General features: G+C 46.8%; 1 non-coding gene across 1 annotated transcript; it reads right to left on the reverse strand.

The window, feature by feature from the left end:
- Positions 1 to 4,470: 4,470 nt before the first annotated feature.
- Positions 4,471 to 4,543, reverse strand: Trnaa-agc (transfer RNA alanine (anticodon AGC)). Its single transcript has one exon. It is a non-coding gene; the product is annotated as a tRNA-Ala (tRNA).
- Positions 4,544 to 22,872: the final 18,329 nt, after the last annotated feature.

Consider the following 22,872-nt stretch of genomic DNA (forward strand, 5'->3'; position numbering starts at 1 on the left):
CATTGCGTTCGCCGGCCGCGGTGGCCGAGCGGTTCTAGGCGCTTCAGCCCGGAACCGCGTGACTGCTACGGTCGCAGGTTCGAATCCTGCCTCGGGCATGGATGTGTGTGATGTCCTTAGGTTAGTTAGATTTAAATAGTTCAAAGTTCTAGGGGACTGATGTCCTCAGAAGTTAAGTCCCATAGTGCTCAGAGCCATTTGAACCATTTTTTTTGTACATTAAACTAAATAGCCAATCTCTAGAAACTGCATCTAGCAATTATCTTTGTGCTCAACGTAGCTCTAAGTTCTAGGGGACTGATGACCTCAGATGTTAAGTCCTATAGTGCTCAGAGCCATTTAACGTTGCGTTCCGTTTTGGAAGTCTTGACTCTTGAATTCCTTTGTTGTAACGTAGTTTACACCTTTTATTGGTCCCCAGAATGAGATTTTCACTCTGCAGCGGAGTATGCGCTAACTTTCTGGCAGATTAAAACTGTGTGCCAGACCGAGACTAGTACTCGGAACCTTTGCCTTTCGCGGCCAAGTGCTCTACCATCTGAGCTACCCAAGCACGACTCACGACCTGTCCTCACAGCATCAGTTCTGCCTGTACGTTGTCTCCTACCTTCCAAACTTCACAGACGCTCTTCCGCGAACGTTGCAGAACTAGCACTCCTGGAAGAAAGGATATTGCGGAGACGTCGCTTAGCCATAGCCTGGGGGATGTTTCCAGAATGAGATTTTCACTCTGCAGTGGAGTGTGTGCTGATATGAAACTTACTGGCAGATTGAAACTCATTCTGGAAGCATCCCCCAGGCTGTGGCTAAGCGAAGTCTCCGCAATATCCTTTCTTCCAGGAGTGCTAGTTCTGCAAGGTTCGCGGAAGAGCTTCTGTGAAGTTTGGAAGGTAGGAGGCGAGGTACTGGTAGAATTGATGCTGTGAGGACGGGTCGTGAGTCGTGCTTTCTAACATTCTGCGTGGTGTCTGTTAGTTCTAAGTCATGCCTCCCTAGCACTTTCGCGCAACGACGCTCTGAGCTTGTTTTTTAGGGAATTTTTAGTTTGAACCTGGGACCTGTTGCTGGTAAGGAGACGCCAGACCACACATGACATGTAAAGTTCAGAAGAGTTCAGTGAGACTAGCGATGATATAATCAAATACTTAATGATTTCAGCGTCAGGTCCCCTGCACTCCCTGTAAAAGAATCTTAATACTAACTAAATTTAGTGGAAGGGGTTCAAGGCTTTCCTATTTTCAGATAGCTTGTAAAATAACGTCGAAAAAGCAGTTAAGTTTACCATTGTAATCTTTATTCTACTCACAAAACATTGTTTATAAATTGCACTATTGATAAAAGGAAATATTTTAATACAGAATGATAAAAACCAACTGCGTTCAACAAAAACGTGAACGAATATTCCCTGAATGGGTTTCCAAGTTCTACAATCGATGAAGGATGACCTATGCCATATCACATCTATAATCTAGGTTTAAGTTTCATAAAAGAGAAAACTATCAAAATGGTCTACAGTGACCCTCAATTATCGTTAATTACTTATTAACTTGTGGTAAATTACAGTGGCTGATGTGGCTTCTCAATAACTATATAACAGAAAAATCATTCGTTTCAGATTTTAACTTCTAATAGCAAATGTGAATACCATGAAGTTTAATTGACGATCGACACTGATATTACGTAAAAAGGGGGTGTAACAGATGAGACTTCTGCAGTTCTGAGTGAAGCCTTATGCACTCTTATGCGGCATCGCGTGCGTTCATTACCTTGTCGGTGGTTAGGCAGCGTCAGGGAGCGGCGGGCAGTGCAGCTCCACACACCTCGCCGTCTCGGAAGCAATTTGCCGAAGTTGGTTTAAGAAAAGGTATCTGGCTGTGTTTTCAACTGAACAATCAGCGTCTCAATGTTAACTTTAAGCTCCGCCTGCAGAAATTCTGTCTATCCAACGAGAAACGTTATACTTTTCATGGTGGGGCAATGTTTTTAATGTTTGCAACTTAATAGAGACGCGTATAGTCTCACGCTAAAACGTGCAGCTGGTGTGGCCCTTTTAGTGTTATCGTAAGATCTATACTGTTCTTCTGGAGGGCTCTATCTTTTAACATGGGCTGGGGGGTGGTCTTGGCGGTCGGCGGGCGATGTGGGTGTCCCTTATCGTAGGGCCTTCTAGCTTACAGAACTCTGCTCTTGGCTTCTCGTTTCTCCCCTCGGAAGTGCGTCTGTTTCATGGTGGGAAGGTATGACATGCATTTCGGCGTTCTTGTGTTAGTCTGTGGTATTTCATTTGGTCACTCGTTGATCGTATTACTTCGGTTAATTTAATGTCAGGATTTATTCGGAGCTATGTGACGTACTGCCGGATTTGCTATCATGTCAGGGTTTTCATGGAAGGTGTTGGATTTGCCTGACACCTTACAGCTTGTGTACCTCAGATGGTAGAGCACTTGCCTGCGAAAGGCGAATGTCACGAGTTCGAGTCTCGGTCTGGCACACGTTTCAATCCGCCAGGAAGTTACTTTTATTTGTTGTTTTCATTTCTGTAAGAGGTCTATGTGGTATCTCGCCTGCTCTCATTACTTATGGTATTTACTTGTGACGGCAATGTATTCCTTCCAAATGACTCATATTCTATAATAATGTATAGTATGACAACTGCCAAGACTGCAGAAAGAGAACGAACATTTCAATGACCGGCAGGTCAGTTCATAACTTTGCGAAAAATGTAAATAAACGGCACAAACGAATTCCGAACACGGATCGCCCGCTTGGCAGTCCAACACCATGACGACTTACCAATGACACCGTTGCGAATTTCAGCTGCTATTTGTTGTACTTCTTGTTCTTGGACTGTTCACTGTTTCTATTTTACTTTTTTAAATAGTTTACTACACCTTCTTCTTGTTTTTATGCTTGATCTGTGCTCATTTCGTGATGAGTTATCCACTGCGCCATCCTACCAGCCTACCACTAAATCTGAGGGGGTTGCGATGGGAGTTTCCCTTGTCAGAGAAACACCACGACTTAAAGAGCTGTAAAATACACTGCTGGAAATGGAAAAAAGAACACATTGACACCGGTGTGTCAGACCCACCATACTTGCTCCGGACACTGCGAGAGGGCTGTACAAGCAATGATCACACGCACGGCACAGCGGACACACCAGGAACCGCGGTGTTGGCCGTCGAATGGCGCTAGCTGCGCAGCATTTGTGCACCGCCGCCGTCAGTGTCAGCCAGTTTGCCGTGGCATACGGAGCTCCATCGCAGTCTTTAACACTGGTAGCATGCCGCGACAGCGTGGACGTGAACCGTATGTGCAGTTGACGGACTTTGAGCGAGGGCGTATAGTGGGGGGCATGCGGGAGGCCGGGTGGACGTACCGCCGAATTGCTCAACACGTGGGGCGAGAGGTCTCCACAGTACATCGATGTTGTCGCCAGTGGTCGGCGGAAGGTGCACGTGCCCGTCGACCTGGGACCGGACCGCAGCGACGCACGGATGCACGCCAAGACCGTAGGATCCTACGCAGTGCCGTAGGGGACCGCACCGCCACTTCCCAGCAAATTAGGGACACTGTTGCTCCTGGGGTATCGGCGAGGACCATTCGCAACCGTCTCCATGAAGCTGGGCTACGGTCCCACACACCGTTAGGCCGTCTTCCGCTCACGCCCCAACATCGTGCAGCCCGCCTCCAGTGGTGTCGCGACAGGCGTGAATGGAGGGACGAATGGAGACGTGTCGTCTTCAGCGATGAGAGTCGCTTCTGCCTTGGTGCCAATGATGGTCGTATGCGTGTTTGGCGCCGTGCAGGTGAGCGCCACAATCAGGACTGCATACGACCGAGGCACACAGGGCCAACACCCGGCATCATGGTGTGGGGAGCGATCTCCTACACTGGCCGTACACCACTGGTGATCGTCGAGGGGACACTGAATAGTGCACGGTACATCCAAACCGTCATCGAACCCATCGTTCTACCATTCCTAGACCGGCAAGGGAACTTGCTGTTCCAACAGGACAATGCACGTCCGCATGTATCCCGTGCCACCCAACGTGCTCTAGAAGGTGTAAGTCAACTACCCTGGCCAGCAAGATCTCCGGATCTGTCCCCAATTGAGCATGTTTGGGACTGGATGACGCGTCGTCTCACGCGGTCTGCACGTCCAGCACGAACGCTGGTCCAACTGAGGCGCCAGGTGGAAATGGCATGGCAAGCCGTTCCACAGGACTATAGCCAGCATCTCTACGATCGTCTCCATGGGAGAATAGCAGCCTGCATTGCTGCGAAAGGTGGATATACACTGTACTAGTGCCGACATTGTGCATGCTCTGTTGCCTGTGTGTATGTGCCTGTGGTTCTGTCAGTGTGATCATGTGATGTATCTGACCCCAGGAATGTGTCAATAAAGTTTCCCCTTCCAGGGACAATGAATTCACGGTGTTCTTATTTCAATTTCCAGGAGTGTATTTGTGCTGCGGCTGGGACTCGAACTCAGGTCGTCTTGCTTGCTAGGCAGAAATGCTAACCATTACACCACCACAGCACGTTGGTTAACATTTGTAAGAGGTCCATGACTAAGGAATTTATTGCTAGCGCACTCGAACAGATGTAATTTCGATTGATTGGTCACGCGCTGCCTGCGATATGTAAGCTATAACAGAATCGCAGAGCAGAGAGCAGTGTCGGCTGCAGTGGGAGAAGTGTGGGCAGTAGTAGTGGTAGCTCGCAGTCGGGCGTTTGGGGCGGTCGTGCCTGAACGATGTAGTATAAGGTATACAGCCGCGCGCATATCTGATTTGTTACAACTAAATTTGTACTGTTGTTGTATCAAGTCCCATGTAAAAGTTTTAAAAAATCTTGTAATAATAATCTTTTTTATAAAATTAACTTTTTGACAATCATTTATCTGAATTTAAAGAATTTACTAATTTCTGCAATCCATGGTCATCCCGATTATCGTAAAGAAAAATCTGTTGTTTCCTTTTATACATGACAAATATAGCGGCCAGCATTGCACTGGGCTGTGACAGAAAAATTTCTTAAAGAAGCAGATATATACGCGTTATCCGACGACTTCATTGAGGTAACAATTTTCAATTTATTCAGAATAATTTTTTAGGGCCATGACGCAGCACTGCTAACTACCAAATTTACCAGTTTAGATTCACAGTCAGTTAATTGTTCAAAGGTTATATATGAGTCACATTTTTTATTGGGAGGTTAGTTGAGTTATTATTGCGAGGTTACGGAACGGCATTATAGCATTTCTGTCTAGCAAGCAAGAAGATCCGGGTTCGAGTTCCAGCCGCAGCACCAATTTTAATCCATTTCTTCTGCTTCAATCATTCTCGCAGATAAATAAGAGATTTAAATGTCTCAGGGAAAAATATAAGATCTATAAGCCTTTACTTACTCTGATGAAAGGAAACGCATTGCCTCCACTCGTGTCAGTCGTCTGCTGCCATAGCCCATTAACGATAAATTTCGCCGCACTGTCCTAATGTGTACGTTCGTCGACCTCAAAACTAGAGCAGGCGCTACTGAGTACGGTACCAAACAGAAACAAACGGACTGGCAATTAAATAAAATAAGTAATTGATGCTGAATTTGGTTGCAGTGGTATATTTAGCTCTCGTTGAAAATGCTCTGCACATGTTTTCCTATTCCAGTTATTTTGAGAAACTTCAGAAATTGAGGGCAAAAAATAAGAAACTGAGGACATCTGTTCTCCTCAATCAGTTTTAAAGGAATTGAGGACAAAGCACGAAAACTGAGGATTGTCCCCAGAAAATGAGGACGTCTGGTCACCTTAGTTAAAAGATTGAAAGTATAGTAGGAAATTTGCATTGTTGTGCCGTTGGATGTTGGTGGTGGCGCAGGGGGGTGGGGTTATCGTGGAGACCGATGTTAGTAAAAAAGAGGGGACGTCATTTTTCAAATTTCGCCCAGAGCGGCAGAACAAATAACGATACTGAATGCTGCTGTGTATTAATGACCTCGCTGACAATATTAATACCAACCTCAGGTTTCCCGCAGTTAATGCGGCTGTTTACACTGCCATACAAAAACAAAACAAAAAAAGAGATGTAGCATCCAGCGTGGGAGGACGAAACGAAATGAAACTTCACGGGTTGAGCGAGTATCATACATTACAACATCGAGTCAAATTTACAAAGAACATGCAGCATAATCCCACGTTACAGTATATCGGTAGCGAAGGGCGTACTGAGTATATTAACTCAGGGCGTCTTCTCCAGAGGCAACCTGGTCGGCAACTGTTGTAACTGGTCTTTGATGCCGGCCGGTGTGGCCGTGCGGTTAAAGGCGCTTCAGTCTGGAACCGCGTGGCCGCTACGGTCTCAGGTTCGAATCCTGCCTCGGGCATGGATGTGTGTGATGTCCTTAGGTTAGTTAGGTTTAATTAGTTCTAAGTTCTAGGCGACTGATGACCTCAGAAGTTAAGTCGCATAGTGCTCAGAGCCATTTGAACCATTTGAACAAATACAGAGACTAAGTAAATGTTAGCCGGCCGCGGTGGTCTCGCGGTTCTAGGCGCGCAGTCCGGAACCGTGCGACTGCTACGGTCGCAGGTTCGAACCCTGCCTCGGGCATGGATGTGTGTGATGTCCTTAGGTTAGTTAGGTTTAAGTAGTTCTAAGTTCTAGGGGACTTATGACCACAGCAGTTGAGTCCCATAGTGCTCAGAGCCATTTGAACCATTTTTTGGTCTTTGATATCACGGATGCTAACACTTGGACGGAGATGACGCCCGACGTGGTCCCACACACGTTCTGTCGGGGACAGATCTCGGGATCTTCGTGGCCACCGAAGAATGTCAACAGAATCATATGGGACATGATCGTTTCCGTGGTCCATGTGTTATGTTTCCGGGAGGCATAACGTTACAAAGGCCTACTGACTTCCAGATCATTGACGCAGTACACTTAGCAGTTAGCGTTATTGTGGAACTCTGCTCGTTCCCGACACCCGTTTTTCAGGGATGCATTCGACACTTCTTTCTATGGATCACATTGCTCGACCGCATCGAACATCACAGGTGTAGGAACTCGCGGAACTATGGGATATTCGGCGTATGGAATGGCCTGCCCATTCGCCGGACTTAAATACCATTGAGCACTAGCGGAATGCGTTGGGGAGACGTACGAGATGTGATCAAAAGGCAACGGCAATTTTTTGATTTCGTGCGCATTATATATCCGATTTTCAAATGTTTTATCTTCTTTTTAGTTTTGTGTAGGTATGTTTTGAATATTTAGTTTATTGCTAGCAATCGAAAAGGTTATACTTGTTTTCGAGTGATTAGAGAATTTTTACTTTCGAAAAAGATGAATCAAAGAATTTACTTGTAAAATGGAATAAAGTGCAGCACCGCATTCGAAATGTTGGCTGTGGGTATTGGTGTTTCTGCTTTAAGCAAGACAGGAGTTTATGTATGGTATAAACATTCCAAAGAGGGTCGAGAAGACGTTGATGACGACTCTATGACATCAATTATTGACGACAATGAAGAAGTAAAGAAAATGGGTCTCGAAAATCGTCAAATCACAGTCAGAGAGGTTGCTGATGGAGTCGAGATATCCTCTGACTCATGCCGAGCAATTTTTTCGGATGTTTTGGTCATGACACATGTAGCAGCAAGGCTTTTTTTCCGAAATTGTTGAATTTCGGCCAAAAACGACGTGCATAGACATCACTCAGGAACTGCTCAATGAAGTCGACAGCGATACAGAACTTCTAAAGAAGATTATATCAGGTGACGAAACCAAGGGCCAGTCGTCCCAATGGAAACTGCATGAAGAGCCAAGACCGAAAAAAATCTGACAATCTCGATCACATGTGAACGTTCTTCTCACTATTTTCTTCGATTAAAATGGGTAGTGCATCATGAGTTCTTGCCTTGTGGTCGTACGGTCAATAAGGAATAATAGTGCATCATGAGTTCTTGCCTTGTGGTCGTACGGTCAATAAGGAATAATAGTGCATCATGAGTTCTTGCCTTGTGGTTGTACGGTCAATAAGGAATAATAGTGCATCATGAGTTCTTGCCTTGTGGTCGTACGGTCAATAAGGAATAATAGTGCATCGTGAGTTCTTGCCTTGTGGTCATACGGTCAATAAAGAATACCGCCTGGTAGCTATGCGTGAAGCAGTCCGAAGAAAACGACAAGAAATGTGTCGAAACCACTCATGGAAATTGCATCACGATAATGCTTCCGTTCACACTTCAATTCTTGCTCGCGATTTTTTGGAAAGAAACTAAACCGTTACGTTGCGTTGCCCAACGCATTTGCCGGACTTGGACCCCTGCGACGTCTTTCTACATCTGAGGACCACGAAAGGACGTCGTTTCTCCACCAATGATTGGGTGAAAACAGAATCGCTGAAAGGGCTGCACACCATAACGAAAAGTGAGTTCCAGAAGTGGTTCCAAGATTGGACAGAGCGCTGGCACAAAGTGTTTTATATGCGAGAGGGATTACTCTGAAGGGGGAAAGTTGATACTGATGAATAAATAAAGATTATTTAAGAAAAACCAAAATACCCGTTACTTTTTGATAACATCGTGCGTTGTAGCATGTCCAAATACAACAACGCCAATCCAATAGCGGTAATGGAGGGATGGAACTCACTTCTCACAAGAACTCCTTACCAACCTATTAGCGAGCATGGGGGGACACTGCAGGGCATGCAGTGTGCTCTGTGGTGATCAGATACCGTATTGAAAACCATGTCTTGCCTTTTTGCAATGTCTAGGGGACCATCGAACACATCTGTGGCTTCAGTGTAATTATTATATTTGAATAAAAGTCCCAGCACTGAATAGGGGATCATGGAGGAATTTCATAAGGGGGCTATGCTCCAGACTGAACGCTGAAAGGCATGATCAGTCTTAAATGATGATGAATAAAAGTCCCATTTATGTTCCTCTGATTGCGTATTTCTTTCAGTTACCTTTTGTACTCCCCCCCATGAACCATGGACCTTGCCGTTGGTGGGGAGGCTTGCGTGCCTCAGCGATACAGATGGCCGTACCGTAGGTGCAACCACACGGAGGGGTATCTGTTGAGAGGCCAGACAAACATGTGGTTCCTGAAGAGGGGCAGCAGCCTTTTCAGTAATTGCAGCGGCAACAGTCTGGATGATTGACTGATCTGGCCTTGTAACATTAACCGAAACGGCCTTGCTGTGCTGGTACTGCGAACGGCTGAAAGCAAGGGGAAACTACAGCCGTAAATTTTCCCGAGGACATGCAGCTTTACTGTATGATTAAATGATGATGGCGTCCTCTTGGGTAAAATATTCCGGAGGTAAAATAGTCCCCCATTCGGATCTCCGGGCGGGGACTACTCAAGAGGACGTCGTTATCAGGAGAAAGAAAACTGGCGTTCTACGGATCGGAGCGTGGAATAATAATTCCAATCCCAAAGAAAGCAGGTGTTGACAGATGTGAGAATTACCGAACTATCAGTTTAATAAGTCACAGCTGCAAAATACTAACGCGAATTCTTTACAGACGAATGGAAAAACTAGTAGAAGCGGACCTCGCGGAAGATCAGTTTGGATTCCGTAGAAATGTTGGAACACGTGAGGCAATACTAACCTTACGACTTATCTTAGAAGAAAGATTAAGAAAAGGCAAACCTACGTTTCTAGCATTTGTAGACTTAGAGAAAGCTTTTGACAACGTTAACTGGAATCCTCTCTTTCAAATTCTGAAGGTGGCAGGGGTAAAATACAGGGAGCGAAAGGCTATTTACAATTTGTACAGAAACCAGATGGCAGTTATAAGAGTCGAGGGGCATGAAAGGAAAGCAGTGGTTGGGAAAGGAGTGAGACAGGGTTGTAGCCTCTCCCCGATGTTATTCAATCTGTATATTGAGCAAGCAGTAAAGGAAACAAAAGAAAAATTCGGAGTAGGTATTAAAATTCATGGAGAAGAAGTAAAAACTTTGAGGTTCGCCGATGACATTGTAATTCTATCAGAGACAGCAAAGGACCTGGAAGAGCAGCTGAACGGAATGGACAGTGTCTTGAAAGGAGGATATAAGATGAACACCAACAAAAGCAAAACGAGGATAATGGAATGTAGTCAAATTAAATCGGGTGATGCTGAGGGAATTAGATTAGGAAATGAGACACTTAATGTAGTAAAGGAGTTTTGCTATTTAGGGAGTAAAATACCTGATGATGGTCGAAGTAGAGAGGATATAAAATGTAGACTGGCAATGGCAAGGAAATCGTTTCTGAAGAAGAGAAATTTGTTAACATCGAGTATAGATTTAAGTGTCAGGAAGTCGTTTCTGAAAGTATTTGTATGGAGTGTAGCCATGTATGGAAGTGAAACATGGACGATAACCAGTTTGGACAAGAAGAGAATAGAAGCTTTCGAAATGTGGTGCTACAGAAGAATGCTGAAGATAAGGTGGGTAGATCACGTTACTAATGAGGAGGTATTGAATAGGATTGGGAAGAAGAGAAGTTTGTGGCACAACTAGACTAGAAGAAGGGATCGGTTGGTAGGACATGTCCTGAGGCATCAAGGGATCACAAATTTAGCATTGGAGGGCAGCGTGGAGGGTAAAAATCGTAGAGGGAGACCAAGAGATGAATACACTAAGCAGATTCAGAAGGATGTAGGTTGCAGTAGGTACTGGGAGATGAAGAAGCTTGCACAGGATAGAGTAGCATGGAGAGCTGCATCAAACCAGTCTCAGGACTGAAGACCACAACAACAACAACAACCTTTTGTACTATACGCTGAAGTGACGAAAGTCATAGGACAGAGATATGCACTTGTACAGATGGCGGTAGTGCCGTGTACAGGAAGTATAAAAGGTTGGGTTGCTATTAGTACTCAGACAATTGATGTAGAAAGATTTCCAACGTCATTGTGGCCGCACGACGGGCATGTATAGACTTCGAACGCGGAATTGTAGTTGGAGCTAGATGCACGGTAATTCCATTTCGGATATCGTTAGCAGATTCAGTATTCCGCAATCGACAGTGTCAAAGGTGCGCCAAGAATACCACATTTCAGGCATTGCCTCTCACCACAGACACCGCAGTGGCTGATGGTCTTCACTTAACTACCGAGAGCAACAGCGTTTGCGGAGAGTTGTCAGTGCTAACGGACAAGCAACACTGCATGAAACAACCGCAGAAATCAATGTGGAACGTGCAACGAACGATCCGTTACGACACTGGGACGCGAGTGCCGTCGCGAACAGCACGACATCGCCTGTAGCGCGTCTCCTGCGCTCGTGACCGCATCGGTTGAAACCTAGACAACTGGAAAAATGTGGCCTGATCAGATGAGTCCCGATTCCATCTGGTAAGAGCTGATGGCAGGGTTCGAGTGTGGCGTGGACTCCACAAAACCGTGTACAGAAATCGCCAGCCGCGCGCGGTAGCCGCGTGGTCCGAGGCGTCTTGTCGCGGTTCGCGCGGCTCCCTCCGTCGGAGGTTCGACTCCTTCCTCGGGCACGAGTGTGTGTGTTGTCCTTAGCGTAAGTTGGTTTAAGTTAGATTAAGTAGTGTGTAAGCTTAGGGACCGATGACCTCAGCACTTTGGTCCCATAGAACTTACCACAAATTTCCAAATTGTCAACAAGGCACCGTGCAAGCTGCTGTTGGCTCCATAATGCTGTGGGCTGTGTTTAAAGGCCGGCCGTTGTGGCAGAGCCTCAATCTGGCAAGTCGTTCTAAGTTCTAGGGGACTGATGACCTCAGATGTTAAGTCCCACAGTGCTCAGAGTCATTTTTAATTTTGTGTTTAAAAGTAATTGGCTAGGTCCTCTCGCCCTACTTAACTGATCATTCAAAATGGTTCAATCGCTCTAAGCGCTATGGGACTTAACATCTGACGTCATCAGCTCCCTAGACTTAGAACTACTCAAACCTAACTAACCTAACGACATCACACACATCCACGCCCGAGGCGGGATTCGAATCTGCGACCGTAGCAGCAGCGCGGTTCCGCACTGAAGCGCCTACAACCGCTCGGCCACAGTGGCCGGCTTAACTGATCATTGACTGCAAACATTTACATTCAGCTACTTGGACACTATTGTAACCGATCCCAAACAACGAAAGCATGTCACCGGGACTCAGTTGCTTGCGACTGGTTTGAAGAAAATTCTGGACAATTTCTAGCGAACGATACGCCCCCAGATTGCTCGATATGAATCCCGTCGAACATTTATGGGACTTAATCGAGAGGACAGTTCGTGCAGAAAATCCTGCACCGACATCACTTCCCCAATTATGGACGGCTAAAGAAGCAGCATGACTCAGTTTCACTTCAAATACGAACATTTTAGGTTAGGCTTTACCGTGAGTGTTATTGGCATTAAATGAAACAACAAGGTTACTGTTACCAGTCACCGTTTTATTTATTTCCACGACGCGTTTCAAAGGTTTAAGCCTCCATCATCGGGTGGATTCACATTAGTTAGTATGTGTGCGTGTTGCGTTACGATTTTTTGGAGGAACTTGTGGCAATGTCTCCACTAGACAGTGCCACAAGTTCCTCCAAAAAATCGTAACGCAACACACACACACACACAAATGTCATGCTAACTAATGTAAATACACCCGATGATGGAGGTTTAAACCTTTGAAAAGCGTCGTGGAAATAAATAAAACGGTGACTGGTAACAGTAAACTTGTTGTTTCATTTAATGACTCAATTTGCTGCAGGGGACTTCCAACGACTTGTGGAATCTTTGCTTGGTCTAGTTGCTGCATTGCGTCGGGCAAAAGGAGGTCCGACACGATATTAGGAGGTATCCCACGGCTTTTGTCACTTGTTCAACACCAAGAATGAATAGCTTCTGCTTTTGGCAAGATCGGTGTGAAGTTTCTTTCTTTCCTTTTTTGGGGGGTGGGGGTGAGGGTGGAGGTGGGACTCAGGGTTCTTTCTGTGTACGGTTCAAGTTTGGTCGAGGTATGTTACATGGCACGTGAAAGTGACTTCCCTCCTTACGTTTTGCGGAGCAGGGTGGTTGCGATGCCACCCGCTGGGACTCGAGGATCCGTGCCCTGCTGCCACCGCTCTTCGCTGTGCCCTGCTGGGCGGACCCGGCTGGCGCGAGCAGTCAGTGACACGAGATGCGGGCCCTCGGCCGGCCGGCGGCAGCCCGCAAGGTCACGCCGGCGCAGAGGTTGGCAACCCCGGCCGTGGCGGAGGCTGGGTGCAGCCCCGGCCAGCGCCGGGCTGAACCCTGAACTTTGGCGGCCGGCGCTCAGTCACTCAGTCAGCTGCTCTGCTGGGAACGCCGGCCATTCCCACGCACCACGCGGCACGCACCACGCACTTCCGCCTCACGAGCGACCGGACCTCACCACGGCCGACCCCAACACGCTGCCCCCATCTGCGCAAGGCGGAGCGGCTGCGCACTCTTCTCCACCTGTCAGCGTTCTGGCGTCCGTCTCCTCTGGACAATACTCGGAACAGAGGCGTCCGGGAGAGGGGAGGGGGGGGGGGGGGGCAGTTGCCCACTCCTGGGATCTCCATCTTCTCTGGGGAATACTCGGAACATTGGCGTCCCCCTACAGTCGGGAACCGCGTGACTGCTACGGTCGCAGGTTCGAATACTGCCTCGGGCATGGATGTGTATGATGTCCTTAGGTTAGTTAGGTTTAAGTAGTTCTAAGTTCTAGGGGACTGATGACCACAGCAGTTGAGTCCCATAGTGCTCAGAGCCATTTGAAGCATTTGGCGTCCCCGAGGAGGGAGGGGACCGCAGGAGGGGGCAGTTGCCCACTCGTGGAATTTACATCTACATCTACGTGATTACTCTGCTATTCACAATAAAGTGCCTGGCAGAGGGTTCAATGAACCACCTTCAAGCTGTCTCTCTACCGTTCCACTCTTGAACGGCGCGCGGGAAAAACGAGCACTTAAATTTTTCTGTGCGGGCCCTGATTTCTCTTATTTTATCGTGTTGGATATTTCTCCCTATGTAGCTGGGTGCCAACAGAATGTTTTCGCAATCGGTGGAGAAAACTGGTGATTGAAGCAGGTTGGTGCTTACAAAGAAGAAGACAGCAACCAGCCACTATTAACACTGCTATTTATTTAAGTAAATAGCGCCGTAACCGGTTTTTAACTTACAAGTTCATCATCAGACGGCTGTTCACAAGCTTTACAAGATGCACTTTACATAATCGTCAGTTTTCGATTTTTATTCTTCCACCGTAGCGAAATATTCTTGGTGTGTTGGTGTCATCGAAAAATCCGTGCATTTTTGTTACGAAGTTGCAGGATTGTATTTTTCAACTATTGCAAATATAAGCAGCACTTAAATAATTTGCCCATCACCATATTGTGCAAATCACCACACACACACACACACACACACACACACACACACATACACACACACACACACACACACACACACACACACCAAAAAGTTTTTGCCACGTGTAACACATCTTGTGAACAATCGTCTGATGATGAACTTGTCAGTTCGAAACCGGTTACGGCGCTATTTACTTAAATAAATAGCGGTATTAATAGTGGCTGGTTGCTGTCTTCTTCTTTGTAAGAATCAACCTACATTAATTGTACACAGCCACTGTCTCACCATGTCAGTTTTAGACAAAATAGCAAACTGGTGATTGAAATTTCATGAGAAGATCCATTCGCAACGAAAAATGCCTTCGTTTTAATGATTGCCACTCCAATTCACGTATTATCTCTTTTCTGGATGATACTTGGAAACAGGCGTGCACCAGGGGACAGATGCCCACTCCTAGAATCTGGGAACACACTTCTACATCAGCGTCTACACGCTACAGACCACTATGAATTGCGTGGCAGAGGGTACATCAGACACATATTAGGGCTGAAAGTCTCCTCAGGCATGCTGCCAGGTCTAAAAATAAACACGGTTCAATATTTCAGCGATCGAACTGTCCGCCCTTTTCAGGAGAACGCTGATGCTGTTGAATCCCTCTGAAAATTGATGCCAAGGCTGCAAATCGTCATTCTGTATAGGGCTCTATTCCTTACACGGCACATGCCAATCATACCACCGTTTAACAATTTCCCAGTCCGCCCCCGGCAGCTGAGTGATCAGCGCGACAGAATGTCAATCCTAAGGGTCCGGGTTCGATTTCCGGCTGGGTTGGAGATCTTCTCCGCTCAGGGACTGGGCGTTGTTTTGTCCTAATCATCATCATTTCATCCCCATCGACGCGCAAGTCACCAAAGTGGCGTCAAATCGAAAGACCTGCATCAGGCGAACCGTCTACCCGACGGGAGGTCCTAGTCACACGACATTTACATTTTTTTACCATCTAACAGACTCCCGTATGGCCGACATAGTATAAAGCATCCCTGGGGTGGAGAAACAACTGAAAGAGGTGAAAGCAGGTACGTTTCCATGTTCGGAAAGAATTCCAGTTCGTTTTCTCAAAGAGCGCTCTACGGCATTCGTCGGATGTCTCGCCTACCGCAAAGTCAGCGACTGGAAAAAAGCGCGCGTGACTCCTAATATTAGAAGGGCAAAAGAACATACCAGCAAAATTACAGACCAATATCCCTAACATCGGTTTGCCGCGGTATCCTTGAACACATTGTCAGTTCGAATATAAGAAACTTTCTTGAATCCGAGAATGGCATGTCCACGAAGCAGCACGGTTTTAGAAAGCATCACTCGTGTGGAACTCCGCTTTCCCTTTTCTCACATGATATACTGCGAACTATGGATGAAGGGCAACAAATTCCACACTTCTAGATTTCCGGAAAGCGTTTGACACGGTGTCCCGTTGCAGGCTGTTAAAGAAGGTATGACCATATGGAATAGCCGGCCGGTGTGGCCGAGCGGTTCTAGGCACTTCAGCCTGGAACAGCGCAACCGTTACGGTCGCAGGTTCGAATCCTGCCTCGGCCATGGATGTGTGTGATGTCCTTATGTTAGTTAGGTTTAAGTAGTTCTAAGTTCTAGGGGGCTGATGACCTCAGATGTTAAGTCCCATAGCGCTCGGAGCCATTTGAACTACACTCCTGGAAATGGAAAAAAGAACACATTGACACCGGTGTGTCAGACCCACCATACTTGCTCCGGACACTGCGAGAGGGCTGTACAAGCAATGATCACACGCACGGCACAGCGGACACACCAGGACCCGCGGTGTTGGCCGTCGAATGGCGCTAGCTGCGCAGCATTTGTGCACCGCCGCCGTCAGCGTCAGCCAGTTTGCCGTGGCATACGGAGCTCCATCGCAGTCTTTAACACTGGTAGCATGCCGCGACAGCGTGGACGTGAACCGTATGTGCAGTTGACGGACTTTGAGCGAGGGCGTATAGTGGGCATGCGGGAGGCCGGGTGGACGTACCGCCGAATTGCTCAACACGTGGGGCGTGAGGTCTCCACAGTACATCGATGTTGTCGCCAGTGGTCGGCGGAAGGTGCACGTGCCCGTCGACCTGGGACCGGACCGCAGCGACGCACGGATGCACGCCAAGACCGTAGGATCCTACGCAGTGCCGTAGGGGACCGCACCGCCACTTCCCAGCAAATTAGGGACACTGTTGCTCCTGGGGTATCGGTGAGGACCATTCGCAACCGTCTCCATGAAGCTGGGCTACGGTCCCGCACACCGTTAGGCCGTCTTTCGCTCACGCCCCAACATCGTGCAGCCCGCCTCCAGTGGTGTCGCGACAGGCGTGAATGGAGGGACGAATGGAGACGTGTCGTCTTCAGCGATGAGAGTCGCTTCTGCCTTGGTGCCAATGATGGTCGTATGCGTGTTTGGCGCCGTGCAGGTGAGCGCCACAATCAGGACTGCATACGACCGAGGCACACAGGGCCAACACCCGGCATCATGGTGTGGGGAGCGACCTCCTACACTGGCCGTACACCACTGGTGATCGTCGAGGGGACACTGAATAGTGCACGGTACATCCAAACCGTCATCGAACCCATCGTTCTACCATTCCTAGACCGGCAAGGGAACTTGCTGTTCCAACAGGACAATGCACGTCCGCATGTATCCCGTGCCACCCAACGTGCTCTAGAAGGTGTAAGTCAACTACCCTGGCCAGCAAGATCTCCGAATCTGTCCCCCATTGAGCATGTTTGGGACTGGATGAAGCGTCGTCTCATGCGGTCTGCACGTCCAGCACGAACGCTGGTCCAACTGAGGCGCCAGGTGGAAATGGCATGGCAAGCCGTTCCACAGGACTACATCCAGCATCTCTACGATCGTCTCCATGGGAAATAGCAGCCTGCATTGCTGCGAAAGGTGGATATACACTGTACTAGTGCCGACATTGTGCATGCTCTGTTGCCTGTGTCTATGTGCCTGTGGTTCTGTCAGTGTGATCATGTGATGTATCTGACCCCAGGAATGTGTCAATAAAGTTTCCCCTTCCAGGGACAATGAATTCACGGTGTTCTTATTTCAATTTCCAGGAGTGTATATAGAATAGGTTCACAGATATGTGCGTGGTTCGAAGACTTCTTAAGTAACAGAAGCCAGTATGTTGCCCTCGATGGCAAGTGTTCATCAGAGACAAGAGTATCGTAAGGAGTGTCCCAGGGAGGTGTGATAGGGCAGCCATTATTCCCTGTACGTAAATGATTTGGCGGGCAGGGTGGGTAACAATCTGTGCTTCTCTGATGCTGTGGTGTGAGACAAGCTGTTGAAGTTGAGTGACTGTAGGAGGATACAAAATGACGTAGACAAAGTTTGTAGTCGAAGTGATGCATGGCAGCTAGCTCTGAATGTAGAAAAATGTAACTTAATGCAGATGAGCAGGAAAAATGAGCAGGAAAAACATATCCGTAATGTCCGGATGCCCTAGTAGTGGCCAGCTTGACACATCGTCAGATGTAGAAGTAACATAACGTATGCCCCAGAGAAGTGTATTGGGTCCCTTGCTGTTCATGTTGTATATTAATGACCTTTGAGACAATGTTAATAGTAACCTCAGACTTTTTGCCGGTGATGGAGCTATCTATGATGAAGTGCTGTCTGAAAGAAGCTGCATAAATCTTCATTCAGATCTTGATAAGTTTTCAAAGTTGAGCAAAGATTGGTAACTTGCTTTAAATGTTCAGAAGTATAAAACTATGCACTTCACAAAATGAGAAAGCGTAGTATTCTATTATGTCAGTGTGACACTGTGGGAATCGCTCAACTCATTCAAATGCCTGCGTGTAACACTTTGTAGGGACGTGAAATGGAATGATCACATAGGCTCAGTTGTAGGTAAAGCAAGTGGTAGACTTTGCTTTTTGGTGGAATATTGTGGAAGTGCAATCTATCTAGAAAGGAGACCTGTTCTAGAATATCGCTCAAGTGTGGGGGGTCCCGTACCAAATTGTACTAATAGGGGATATTAAACGTTTACAGACAAGAGCAGCAAGAATGGTCACATGGTTGTTTGATCGTTGGGAGAGTGTCACAGAGATATTCAAGGAACTACTCTCTTGAAGATAGACGTAAACTATACCTAGAACGTGTAAAACAGGCTTTAAATAATGTCGCTAGGACTATACTACAACCCTCTACATATCGCTAACACGGTGATCGTAAGGATAAGATTAGAATAATTACTGCACGCACATAGGCATTCAAACAATCATTCTTCCCGCGCTCCAAACGTGAATGGAACGGGAAGAACCCTAATAATTCGTAGAATGGGATGTACCCTCTGTCAAGTGCCTGTCGTTAGCTGAGTATAGATATACACTACTGGCCATTAAAATTGCTTCACCACCAAGATGACGTGCTACAGATGCGAAACTTGAGCGACAGGAAGAAGATGCTGTGATATGCAAATGATTAGCTTTTCAGAGCATTCACACAAGGTTGGCGCCGGTGGCGACACCTACAACGTGCTGACATGAGGAAAGTTTCCAACCGATTTCTCATACACAAACAGCAGTTGACGGCGTTGCCTGGTGAAACGTTGTTGTGATGCCTCGTTTAGGGAGGAGAAATGCGTACCATCACGTTTCCGACTTTGATAAAGGTCGCATTGTAACCTATCGCGATTGCGGTTTATCGTATCGCGACATTGCTGCTCGCGTTGGTCGAGATCCAATGACTGTTAGCAGAATTTGGAATCGGTGGGATCAGGAGGGTAATACGGAACGCCGTGCTGGATCCCAACGGCCTCGTATCACTAGCAGTCGAGATGATAGGCATCTTATCCGCATGGCTGTAACGGATCGTGCAGCCACGTCTCCATCCCTGAGTCAACAGATGGGGACGTTTGCAAGATAACAACCATCTGCACGAACAGTTCGACGACGTTTGCAGCAGCATGGACTATCAGCTCGGAGGTCATGGCTGCGGTTACCCTTGACGCTGCATCATAGACAGGGGCGCCTGCGATGGTGTACTCAACGACGAACCTAGGTGCACGAATGGCAAAACGTCATTTTTTCGGATGAATCCAGGTTCTGTTTACAGCACCATGATGGTCGCATCCGTGTTTGGCGACATCGCGGTGAACGCACATTGGAAGCGTGTATTCGTCATCGGCATACTGGCATATCACCCGGCGTGATGGTACGGGGTGCCATTGGTTACACGTGTCGGTCACCTCTTGTTCGCATTGACCCCACTTTGAACAGTGGACGTTACATTTCAGATTTGTTACGACCCGTGGCTCTACCCTTCATTCGATCCCTGCGAAACCCTACATCTCAGAAGGATAATGCACGACCGCACGTTGCAGGTCCTGTACGGGCCTTTCTGGATACAGAAAATGTTCGACTGCTGCCCTGGTCAGCACATTCTCCAGATCTCTCACCAATTGAAAACGTCTGGTCAATGATGGGCGAGCAATTGGTTCGTCACAATACGCCAGTCACTACTCTTGATGAACTGTGGTATGGTGTTGAAGCTGCATGGGCAGCTGTATCTGTACACGCCATCCAAGCTCTGTTTGACTCAATGCCCAGGCGTGTAAAGGCCGTTATTATGGCACGAGGTGGTTGTTCTGGGTGCTGATTTCTCAGAATCTATGCACCCAAATTGCGTGAAAATGTAATCACATGTCAGTTAGAGTATAATATATTTGTCCAATGAATACCCGTTTATCACCTGCATTTCTTCTTGGTGCAGCAATTTTAATGGCCAGTAGTGTAGGTGTAGATGTGTGGTGTACAAGTAGGACGGGTGGTAAATTGCTGGACTGCGTTCATTCACTGCCCTTCTTCATAGATCGTCAAACTGATGACCGAACAGGTGATTCCTCACTCTGTCTACCCCACTACGTCACGTAGCAACTACAGGGTGTTTCACGACCTTACACTGAGCCTTCACAGCGCACAATATGAATCACTTGCGGCGCAGTGCGCACACCTGCGCCAACACTACATGGAATGCAGGTATGAATTACCAATAACACTAACATAAGAAATGCAAAATGACATAGTGTACGAAAACTTCTGCACCTTGGGTCTGTTTAGCTAAAGAGGACTCTGATTCTTAGTCACCCTGTACGGTCGGCCGAAGTGGCCGAGCGGTTCTAGGCGCTACAGTCTGGAATCGCGCTATCGCTACGGTCGCAGGTTGGAATCCTGTCTCGGGCATGGATGTGTGTGATGTCCTTAGGTTAGTTAGATTTAAATAGTTCTAAGTTCTAGGGGACTGATGTCCTCAGAAGTTAAGTCCCATAGTGCTCAGAGCCATTTGAACCGTTTGAATCACCCTGTACGTCAGCTGTAATGTTCTTCCAGGAAATGTAACTTCCTCCACTTCGAGCGCTACTCGATTTTCTGTTTACAGAGTGACTATATGTCCTCAGCATTTCGTGTCCAGTTGTCTTTAAAACTTCAGTGAGCTCGTGTTCCTGTTGTGGAGCTATTTTCAGTTTCTTAAGTAAGTACTTACTTGTATTTGTTGACTGAGCTATTATAGAAATAAACTCAACAGCTGGAGCTGTCATCTGTCTATACGTATTCGACGATGTTGATTTCATTGTCACCACGATCACTGTCTCGCAGACTTTTCACAGCATGACAGGTATCAAATGCATCACTCAAGCCTCAGCTCTCCCAACATCTGAGGACCTCAGAGGCTTAAACTGCAGCCCTATGTAACACGTAAGTGTTATCGAACTTGAGATTTTTCAGCGTATGTCAAGATTGACTGCTCCATACTTGTACATGATCAGTACAATTCCATCAGACATATTCGTATCGATCTTGGAAGTCAACATTTCCTGAATGTCAGAGATTTATGGAGTCTGCCAGTAACACAGCTAACTACGAGAGAAGTGCAGTAATATTCTGGTCATTAATTAATTCACCACCAAGTGACTACAACACGATTACATAGTTTTAAAATACGGTGTCAACTAAATACAGCAGCAAAGTGCTACGTTTATCATCCAATCCCTTTCCAACGAACGCTACATAGGTCGCTGACAACACTGTACTTACAAATTAAACACCTCTCAGCCATTGTTTACAGGAAGGCATTTTACATAAAAGCTCATTCAACAACTGCAAAAAGTACTTATTTAATAAACTGAAAATAACCCCACGACATTGACACGAACTCAATGAAGTTATTTTGTGTGCTCACATAAGAAAACTGAACGGGAAATGCTTGGGAAGTCTACTCTGATTCTAAACTGAAAATCTAGCAGCGCTCTTAGTGGGGTAAGCTGCATTTCGTAGAAGAACACTCCAGCTGCTATGCAGAGTCGCTAAGAATCAACTTCCGCTCTAGCTGTGTAGAAAACTGTGCATAGATTTACTCAGATTCTGGGCATAACTGTTACTTTGATTTATTTAAAGAAAGTACCGCCATTAGACTGTTGTATATTTATAGTGTTACATTTACATTTACACAATCATGATTTTGAAGTCGAAGCCGAAATCATGATCGTGTAAGTGTAAATGTAACACTGTAAATATACAACAGTCCAATGGCAGTACTGACTTTAAAGAAATATATGATGGCTGCGGCCCCGTATTATGAAAAAACTGTTACTTTGATATCTGTGTTCCATGTCGAGCTAACGAAATTTGTGGAAAACACGCTGATGAGCCGAAACATGAAGACCACCTGCTCAATAGCTTGATTATCCGTGTTTTGATCGACACTGCGTATCAGGAATCCGACGTTTGTTGGTAGGTTTGTGAAGGTGTGTGGCATTAAATGTCTACTACGAACAGTTTGTGTAATTCGCTTAAATAACGGGCCGCTGATTTATTTACGCGATGATGGCGCTCTCTAGCGACCCAGTTGGGTTCCATAGGACTTACATCAGGCGAATTTTCCCACCGAGACATCAACTGGAGTTCAATACAATGCTCCTCAAATCATTGTAGCACGGTCCTGGATCCGAGACAGGACAACCACAGTGCTGAAAGCTGACTTTGTCACATCGCCGTCGGGGTAGACATCGAACATCAAGGGATGCAGGTGGTTCGCAACTGTCAGCGTGTCTTCAATTACCACCGCAGGTTCCGTGCACGCGCAGGAGAATGTCTCCCACAGCATAACACTGCTCCCACCAGCCTGCGTCCGTGGCGCGCTGCACGTTTTGAGGTGCCTTTCCCCTCTATGATGGTGTTTGTGGCAAAAATGTGATTCACCAGATCACCCGACATCTTTCTAATGATCGACGACCGAAGCCCAATGCTCCCGTGCCCACTGCAATCGTAGTTGACGATGTCGTTGGATCAACACATAGGGGTGGTCTGCTGCGGAGCTCAATGTTCAACAATGTACGATGAGCACTGTGCCCTGAAACACTTATGTGCACACCAGCATTGTGCTCTTTCGACAGAGATGCCACAGATCACCATGTATCCTACTTTACGGAACAGACAAGCCTCAACACCCCACCTTCTACGAATAGTCGCAGAC

The sequence above is a fragment of the Schistocerca nitens genome, chromosome 7 (assembly GCF_023898315.1).
Source record: "Schistocerca nitens isolate TAMUIC-IGC-003100 chromosome 7, iqSchNite1.1, whole genome shotgun sequence".
Lineage (NCBI taxonomy): Eukaryota > Metazoa > Arthropoda > Insecta > Orthoptera > Acrididae > Schistocerca > Schistocerca nitens.